The sequence below is a fragment of the Amborella trichopoda genome, chromosome 5, assembly GCF_054954075.1.
Source record: "Amborella trichopoda isolate Santa Cruz 75 chromosome 5, AtrichopodaSantaCruz75HAP2 v2.0, whole genome shotgun sequence".
NCBI lineage: Eukaryota > Viridiplantae > Streptophyta > Magnoliopsida > Amborellales > Amborellaceae > Amborella > Amborella trichopoda.
Genome location: NC_142340.1, coordinates 16,811,202 through 16,821,768, shown reverse-complemented (window position 1 = coordinate 16,821,768; position 10,567 = coordinate 16,811,202).

Sequence of the window (10,567 nt, the reverse complement as noted above, 5' to 3'; positions counted from 1 at the left end):
GTGCACAAGGTTGATAAAGCTTGGGAAGCCAATTTATTACTCAAAAGTACCGTGGACTGCAGCCGCGGATTTATTACAACCCTTGTTATCGTTACCCGTAGTACAAGACGGATGGCACATATTTATTCAAGGAAAGCATTGCATCCAAATAATGTGCCACATTTAAATGTTTACACATTAAGAAAAACTAGTGTTATGCACAGGCGTTGCACAAACATAAAAATATGACTATAATTATTTTTTAGATATTTAAGATATTAAAAATTCATAACATTTTTGGCATCAAAAATAAAATTTTTATTAAATATAATTAAGTGTTATATAAGATTAACTTTTTTAAGTGTAATTCAAGGCTTAAATTTGAAATAATTAAAAAACTTAATTCTTAACGATGTGTGTAAATAAAACATATAATATTATTAAAAAATATTTTCAGTAAAACATTGTTTTAGAGATTATTGAATTTTATTCTCACAATTGAATACTTTTACTAAATAATTATGATTTTTTTAAAACCATGTAATAAATAAATAAATCAAATATACTAGTTGTGATAAATAAGATTAGCGGGTTGTAAAAACTAGTTTAAATAGAGGAATCTTTAAAATTGAATATTAAATCAACTAATTATAATTAATATATTATATTGAAACTATTTTACTTAACATATATCCATTTGGCACAAATTAAAACAAAAATGATTAAATAATTCAAATTTCATAAATAAAATACAAAAAATGAAAAATAAAATTATTACATTATTTTTAAAATATATTTGTTTTACAAAAAAGAATATATTTACTATTATGTTATACTTTTGAATTATTGTCTTATATTATTTTCAGATTTTTATATAATAAACTATAATTATATATACTTTTAGGCAACAAATTTCTTTGGCAAGAAATAATCTATTCACTAATAGATATTATAATTTCAATTATATTAATTATGATACCACTTAAAAAGATGATTTACTTGTATTGATATTATTTTTTAAGATAGTCTATTATAATTTACAATAAATAAATAAATAAATAAATAAATAAATAAATAAATAAATATACTAATATATTATAATTCCAATGTTAAATTAGTGAATCTATTTCAAAAGAAAGATATATCTGCATCACCAATGAAGTAGAGCCCATTATATTCAAAATCCCACACATAGATTCCAATGTAGAGAAAAGCATCAAAGGTAAGCCATGGGAAGAACATTGTTAGAAAATCAAGTTAACTGTAGTAAGCCTAAAAGTGAAAAATAACTCATTACTACTTAATTAACCTAAAACGGAAAATAATTCTTTTTTAGAATCAAGTTAGAAGTATAAATTATTAGGGTTGGGCATTAAAGAAAGAGACCACATAGAGAAAGAAATGCATATCTTTTAGACTAATATTTGCCAATAATACAATCTAGAGAAACATGGCTACACCTTTAATCCATACATGTTCCACGATTATATTTGAACTTAGAATAACCCACATTAAAGAACAAAAGACAATCAAAGAGAACTAACATGTTCTAATGAACAAAATAAAAGAACAAAAGACAATCAAAGGGAACTAACCTGTTCTAATGTTCCAAAGACACCGTATAGAGAGAAGATATAAATAAGAGGGAGAAAGTATGTGAGACCTTTTAGGAAGGAGAAATATTTTTGGAAAGAGGGAGAGAGAGATTTAGAGAGAGTTTGTTGGAAAGGGAAAAACTTCCAAATTTTGTGAAAGATTTAATAAAAGAGATGATAAAGAGAGAAATGACATGATAGAGAGAGAAAGATAGTATGGAGAGAGGAATGTGAGAGAGAGAGAGAGAGAGAAAGTGTGAGAGATAAAGAGAGAATGAGAGATAGTATGGAGAGAGAGGGATGTGAGAGAGGGAGAAAGAGATAGAGCTTCTAAATATCATCTTTCTCAATAATTTGTAACAAAAAAAAAAACTTCCTATCTCCCTCACTAACACACCTATCCTCTCTCTCCAATTTACTATCAGTGTGAGAGAGATAGTGCGGAGAGAGGGATGTGAGAGAGAGTTAAAGAGGGAGAAAAAGAAATATAAATTATAATATTCACCTTCTATATCTATGAGAAATTATGCTCCAAAGTCACCATATAGAGAGAGAGAAATTTAAGATGATGATATAAATATAAAGGAGAGAGTGGGTGAGACATTTTAGGATGGAAACAGATTTTAGGAAATAGAGAGAGAGATTTAGAGAGAATTTGTTAGAGAGGGAAAAACTTTCAAATTTTGTGAGAGATTTACGAAAATAGATGATAGAGAGAGAAATGATGTGTGTGAGAGAGAAAGAGAGATAGTGTGGAGACTGGAGAGAGGGATGTCAGAGAGAAAAAGTGTGAGAGAAAAAGACAGAAAGAGAGATACTATGGAGAGAGAGGGACGTGAGAGAGGGAGAAAGAGAGAGATAAAGAGAGAAAGCTTCTACATATCATCTTTCTCAATAATTTTTAACCAAAAATTAAACTTCCTATCTCCCTCTCTAACACACCTCTCCTCGCTCTCTTTAACTTGCTATTTGGGTGAGAGAGAACATACATGAATATATAAAGATTGATTTCTACAAAAATCTCTCTAATTGATAAGTGCTAGGATGTACCCAAAATTGCAATATTTTTGGATTGCAATCCAAAAACATTGTGAAATAGATTTGAACTATTTGGACAATCACATGATTTTATTAAATTTTTAGATTGAAATAAAAAATATTGCAGTGTTAAGGCAAAAGTTACCGTAAAAAAAAATTCAAGTCAGACTTGACCTTTTTTTTTAATGAAAGTGCAGCTCTCTCACCCCTGTGTAAACCTAACAACCCACACTATGAAACCTCAAAAACCCCAAATCTATTATCTCTCTAAACTACTTCAACCTGAAATCTACTCTCTCTCTGAACTACTACTAGTGAGAGAAATCCGCTTTCTCTCTCCAGAACTAGTCTCTTTAGAGCTCTTCTTTCTCTCTCTAGAACCTGTCTCGAGCGCTCCTCTTCCTCTCTCTAGAACAAGTGTCTCTAATGGCATAAAAAATATTGCATTGTGACCTGCCACATGAATGGGAGAAACATGATAGGGTTTCTAGGTATCTCGTGTCAACGTCTGAGAGAGTTTCTAAGACAATTTTGAGAAGAATCGAAGCCTGAGGGCTTCACAATTTTACAATTGAAGCATTATAACAAGATTGTTTTGAGCTTCGATGACGCCATCCATGGCAGGAGTTCAGAGCTTCCAAAAAGATTTCCAAGATTATCTCGAGATTGTTCCAAAATCAGTTGTTTTCGGAAAGCATCTTGTTTTTACATAAACAATATCCTTTTGGAATGCTCCGTTTTTTGCAAAAATAGTGGAGATCATCTGGAGCTTGCAAAAAGATATCCAAAAGCAATCCCAAATTTACTCTCTCTTATTATCATACTCAACCTGTAAATTCATTTTTGTAAAAAAGTTGTTTTCCACTGAGTTGCGCCTCTTCTACTGGTAAAAAGATTTCTTTCCACTGAGCTTGCGCTTCTTCTACTGGTAAAAAGATTTCTTTCCACTGAGCTTGTGCCTCCTTTACATGTAAATCCCCTTCTTGTTGAGGGAGAGAATCACATAGTTTCCACTGAGCTTGCGCATCCTCTACTTGTAAATCTCCTTCTTGTTGAGGGAAACAATCGCAGAGAGAAAAATAGACTTTAACACCCAAACGGCTTTATAAGAAAAGAAAAAAAACTTGGTATTTTTCGCAATTGGTATTTGAAAAATTGTAATTTTATTGGATAACAATTTCTTTTTATTTGACATCCAAACTGACCCTAAGGCATCTAATGCTTTCTATATTGCCCCCTAAAATAATGGTACGTGATACATATATAGAGAGAGAACGTGAGAGAGAGAAAGATAGATAGTGTGGAGAGAGAGTTAAAGAGAGATATAAATTATTATCTTTACCTTCCATATCTATCAAAAAAAGAGGCAAAGAGAGGGAGAGAGATAAATAGGGGGGGAGAGATTTGATTTTGAGTGAGAGATTTAAGGAAAGAAGAGAGGGAGAGAGAAAAATGGCATTGATTTTGAGGGAGATATTTAAGAAAAGAAAAGAGGGAGAGAGAAATATGGCACTAGGAAGAGGGAGAGAGAATGAGAGTGAGAGAGAGAAATTATGGAATAAGAAAAGGACACGTGGTGCATCAATAGCGAGGGTGTTGCTCTCACTTAATATATAATAGATACTCAAAATATGGGGCAAGAGTAAACTGCATGTGGGAAAAGGGGTGAGAGCAATTAGTGGGAGAAAAATGGCTAGGGTTCAAAATGGTGTAGTTTGGTGCAAGGGTATGCTCTAGGTATCCGTACACAAAATATAATCGAAGAGGTATGGGTTGATCTTTAAAATATACCTAGAGCTAACTATTATGAATCAGAGTACTCAGTTTTAAAGCAAGATGATGATTTCTACAGTTTGAAAAACATACTCAAAGCTATACTAATACGTCATAGAAATGAGACACAACACACTATGACCAATACATATGTAAATGAAGCAAGGAGGGATTGTTTTGCTTACTTTTATGACAAATTTACAATAGCATGGAAATGCCCATAGCCAAAAGAATGCATGTTGGGAAGACTGTGGTGGTGTGCTAAGCTAAGGCTTTATTGATCAGGTCAACTACTCACATATAGACTCGTTAGTGGGTGTTAAAGCTCAAGAAGGGAAATGGGCTCTCTCCAATGTGGGTTGTTCCTCTTTAGTTCTCACTTACTCTTATAAATGAAGTGAGGTAAAAAGTGTTAATAAGGTAGTGTTTGTACCCTTGTTATAGGAGGTTCAAGTGTGGGCTTTAGATTAGACTAAATCTAGGTCATCTAATAAACAATCTATGGGCTGAGAGCGGCTAAAGTCCTAGCCTAATCCATTATCATTGATTAGCTATCATTGAATAGTAATGATATTATCTATCACTTTATCACCATATGCCCCAATATCACCTTCAAATTTCTCATATTCTTGAAAGTGCCCTTGTAATCTAATTTTATTTTAAATCATTTTATCAGCATCCGTTTTTAAAAACATTGATCTCAACCTTTCATTTTGAAAACCAAAACCATGGGGCATGCTATCCCCAACTTATTCTCACTCTTAAAGCTCAAACTTGATCCCCACTCTTCCTAAAGAAACATATCAATCAATTAAAATCCATAAATCATAAAACTTATGAAAACTAGTACAATTGAGCATGGATGATCCTTTCAACAATGTAGAGCAATCTCTAATCAATAAATTATGAATCAAGAACTTTAGAGACCAAGAAATCTTACTGTGATTTAGATGCTACAACAAAAAAAAACATCAAAATCAATGGAGGAAGGATTATATTTTACTCAATTGGAGGACCTTTTGGTTGCTAGATCATTTATGGTTTTGATGTTGCTTAGATTGATCATCAATGGAGCCATCAATGGAGATCTCTCTCACTAGAATTGATCTCCTCACTTAACTTAGGTTTTTCTCATGGACGAAGAGAGAGAAATAAAGTGGCTAGGGCGTGCCACAAACTAAGGAAAAGAGAGAGTGTGACTTGCCATTTAGAGAGAGAAAATAAGTACTCGAATGAATGAAATGAAGGGCTTGAGCGAGTATTTATAGGCTTCTAGCCTAGAAGTGTATAATATAAGCCCTCCATATCATCATCCTATAGCTACAATGCGAGGATTGATCCTAGCCCACCATCCACCATCAAGATGTGTGGTATGGATATAAACACAATTATCCTCCTTTTTTAATAACCATAATTCACTCAAATATTCCATGTATGAAAATACCCTTGCTCTTTTCAAATAATTAAATCTGAAACTAAGTTGGAGGGCATATGTAACAATCCTAAAATTTCAAAAAAAAAAAAAAAAAGGAGAAAAGATGCTTTTAAATAGGTGATGGTTTGATTGAGTATGATGGTCCTTGGGGACCATCACTATTTTCAAAACTTTTTACTTTGGTTTAAACTTTTGCTTTTGCTTGCTTTTGCCTGTTGCTTTTACCTCCTGCTGCCTGCTGCTCGCCACGTCCTTTAGCGGACGTGGTTTTCGTATGTTAAAAGCAGACGCTTAACGCGACACCTCAGGTATGAGGTAGAGCGTAATAAAATATTATAATAATACGTTATAAGAATTTAAATAGGGGAGGTGAGCACTCCCACTCTAGAAAATTTTAAGATCTCTCTCTCTCTCTGGTCGAAACACAGAGAACTTCTCTCTCGAACCGAATTTTTTTATCAGAAGCTCCCTCTCAAATAATTGTGGGTAAGTGACATCGTCTTCCTAAAAAATAGTCTATTTCTAATAAATAGTGATATTTTCGTCTAGGATCTTTATTTTATCAGTTTTGTGTGTAAGTGACATCGTCTTCCTGAAAAATAGTCTGTTTTTAATAAATAGTGATATTTCCGTCTAGGATCTTTATTTTATCAGTTTTGTGTGTAAGTGACATCGTCTTTCTGAAAAATAGTCTATTTTTAATAAATAGTGATATTTTCTTCTAGGATCTTTATTTTATCAGTTTTGTGTGTAAGTGACATCGTCTTCTTGAAAAATAGTCTGTTTTTAATAAATAGTGATATTTCCATCTAGGATGTTTATTTTATCAGTTTTGTATGTAAGTGACATCGTCTTTCTGAACAATAGTCTATTTTTAATAAATAGTGATATTTTCGTCTAGGATCTTTATTTTATCAGTTTTGTGTGTAAGTGACATCGTCTTTCTGAAAAATAGTCTATTTTTAATAAATAGTGATATTTCCGTCTAGGATCTTTATTTTATCAGTTTTGTGTGTAAGTGACATCGTCTTTCTAAAAAATAGTCTATTTTTAATAAATAGTGATATTTCCGTCTAGGATCTTTATTTATCAGTTTTGTGTGTAAGTGACATCGTCTTCCTGAAAAATAGTCTGTTTTTAATAAATAGTGATATTTCCTTCTAGGATCTTTATTTTATCAGTTTTGTGTGTAAGTGACATCGTCTTTCTGAAAAATAGTCTATTTTTAATAAATAGTGATATTTTCGTCTAGGATCTTTATTTTATCAGTTTTGTGTGTAAGTGACATCGTCTTTCTGAAAAATAGTCTATTTTTAATAAATAGTGATATTTTCGTCTAGGATCTTTATTTTATCAGTTTTGTGTGTAAGTGACATCGTCTTTCTAAAAAATAGTCTATTTCTAATAAATAGTGATATTTTCGTTTAAGATCTTTATTTTATCAGTTTTATGTGTATGTGATCTCATTGTCTCGAAAAATAATTCATTCTTTTTAAAAATAAAATGAAATAATTCGTTCTGCTTATTATTATGAATTTTAGGCGCGATAAATTTTATGCGCACGTGACCTCATTATCTTGAAAAATAATCTTTTTGATAAAAATTGTGATATTTTATCTATGTTAGAAATTTTGAATGCTGTAAATTAGAAAAATAAATTTATTTATTTTTCTTGTTTATTGTTAGAAATAAATGTGATATTTCTGCTTTTAGTAAAATTGTGATATTTCTTTCTATTGTTTTGAATATTTAGACATTGTAAAATTCATGTGCAAATGACTGCCTTATTATTTAAAAAAATTGACATTTTTACAATTGATTATAGTATTGTTGTGAAATATTTATTTGTGGATTGATATCCCATAAATTGTGATAATTCCGTATTCTTGAATTTCTATAAGAGTTTTTCTATACATATTAAATTGGCAATTATGCTAGAATGCCTTTACAAACTGCTACCTTTCTAAATTTGAGCCCGAAATGATTGATTGGTTATTTTTGAAATGTTATAGAGAGTGACTGTTATTAATGGTTTAAGTGAAATTCATATTAATGATTTCAGTGATATGTTGAGTACATGATATTGCTGCTTTCGAATGTTTAAAGAGATTTAGAAAGAATGCAAGTGGACTCATCCGGTTCGTCGGTGAGGTATAAGTGGACCTATCTGGGACGCCGATAGGGATTAAGTGGACGCATCCGGTACGCCGGTGAGGTATAAGTGGACCTGCAGGGATTAAGTGGACCTATCTGGGACGCCGATAGGGATTAAGTGGACCCATCAGGACGCTGATGGGGTATATAGGTGACCTACTTGGGACGCCAGTAGGGTATTTTGTGAAATCTTTTGAATTATGTACTGCCGTTAAAAGTATTATAAGCATTTCAATTACTTGGATTATACTTAATTATGCATTTATTGAAAGTGAAACTGTTGATGCATTTCTGTTAATAGATCTCATTTTGGAAAATATTGATATCTTTCAATCATGATTATTTTTAGGATTATGATGATCACTTACTGAGTAGCCAAACTCATCAAACTATGGTAAATATGTTTTCAGGATAACTACGGATTCATTTTGAGTGCTAGTCAAGATCAACCTTGGAAGATACTGTTGTTGTGCTTGCTTTCTTTATTTACTATATAAGACCTCGCCACTGTAAATTTGTCCTATCAATAGATGTATATATGTTTTGTCTGTCACATCTCAGGAATAACAGTATTGTAAATTCTTGGGGTGTGACAGCATACCATTGTAGTAATGTAACAAATATTCTAGAAAAAATCAAATTTGAAACTTTTTTCATTTTATAAGAGCATATGGGGTTAATCAAATCATGTCACATAAGCTATGGTTAAGTGTAAAATTACTACATACCCTTTGTGTTTAAGTTGAAATATCAAACTCTATGCTCCTTCTAAAAGGCTAACACATGTACGCAAACCACTTGCTTTTCACATTTAACATGTACTCAAATTAATTTTCCACTTTATCAAAATATCATAAAAAAATATATTTAAATGCCCATTTACTTAAATCAACAAACATGTAAAGGACAAGGAATTCCCATAGGGGTTGATGTCACCCCCATGTCACCTCCACAAGGGGCTGTCATGGGACCCTCCATTGCTCCACGTGAACACCCATTGACCATTTGGGTGTCTTGTGTGGGTCTTTATTTATCATTTATTGAAAACAATTTTGAAAAATTCATTCTTTTGCTAAAACAATAAAAAAAATCCCAAAATCCAAAAAAAATATTTTAATTACTTTTTCATCAATATAAAATATTCGAACACAATTTTAAAATATTTTCAAGAGAAATTATGATATTTTTTAGTTAAATTAAGAATCAGAGCACCTCACTCGACTAGATAAGGAATCCAAAGCCACCTCGATATAACCAAACAAACACATGACCCACAATATCTAATCAGGGACTCGTGATATAGCTAAATTAATGAGTGACCCTAAATCTCTAAGTACTAGTGGATTTTAGGTGCAACCCCCAAAGGATGAGTATACACATGTTGCGGGGGTTCCTCTCTTAGCACATGAGAATGCATCATACCAGGGGATCCTTAGAAAAGTAGCTTCCCATGCATTGCGATTGTTAAGAAGGTTACAAGAGTTAGGATTTAGGTCAATGCCTTATGTTTGCCCCTAATCTTCCCATACGTGGCTATTTTATCATTGAGTTCATATCATCAATCACACAAATCACATCGTTATGGCCCATCCTACAGTCATGAGGCTCAAAACAATAACTAGCCCTGACTAAGAGGTAAACCCTTAACCCTCTCGATACCTTCCATGTAGACAAATCTTCCTCATATGACTGTCTTAGGGTTCAATGACTCTTGGTTCCAATGCACCAAAATCCTAGAGTATCACTCTTTTACTCGCACTGAAGTCAAGAATCATTACGATATTGGAATTTTAAGACCTTGAAGTGACATAATTCCAATAAGGGCATGATGTACCATATAGTTTGAGATCTTGTGATGAGGACAAAAAAGAGGTAGATCACATAATGCTGCAATGCATACCATTCAAAGGTACAATCCACTAGGGGAATGTCGATTGTGTGCCATTAGAATTGAATGAAGTTGTAGAAACATTAGGGGAGAGTTGCCTGTAGTGGAAGGCACTTATGGTTGATGGCCCCAAAGTACGGGCCATTAGTTGGGACTCAATAGGGATGCCCTTCCTTGGGGGGCAACTTGTGTCATGGTTTGTGAGCATGAGACTGAGGAGACATGGTGCAGTTGAATGTCATATAACCAAGACATGAGGTAGCTAGTTTACCATCATGTGGCTGAGAAACTTAGGATTCATCATTCATGATGGTTGATTCCCAACATTGGTCACTCAAATTTGTTAAGGAAGTTGGTCCTAACTGCAATTACCCATTCTTTATCAAAATTTTAATGATGCCCTTTATGGTCAAGCAATCTTTAACTGTGTGACCCAATATTATGTTGTACATAATAGTTAGGCTCATCATCTTTTCTGATTTCCTTGGGTCTCTTTGGCACAGGCAGCTTCACCATGCCCTTGTTCAGGAGGGTGATGAGAATCTCTAGGATTATTGTTTTGCTAAAGGAATACCTTCTATGACAGCTTCTCCTTGAGGAGCATTTAAGGTGATTCTTTGCCTGCTGAGGGAGCTTAGGATCGATCATCCTTTGCCCAAATCATGTTGTTGGGCGAACCCTGACATTTTATTGCCTCCAACTAAG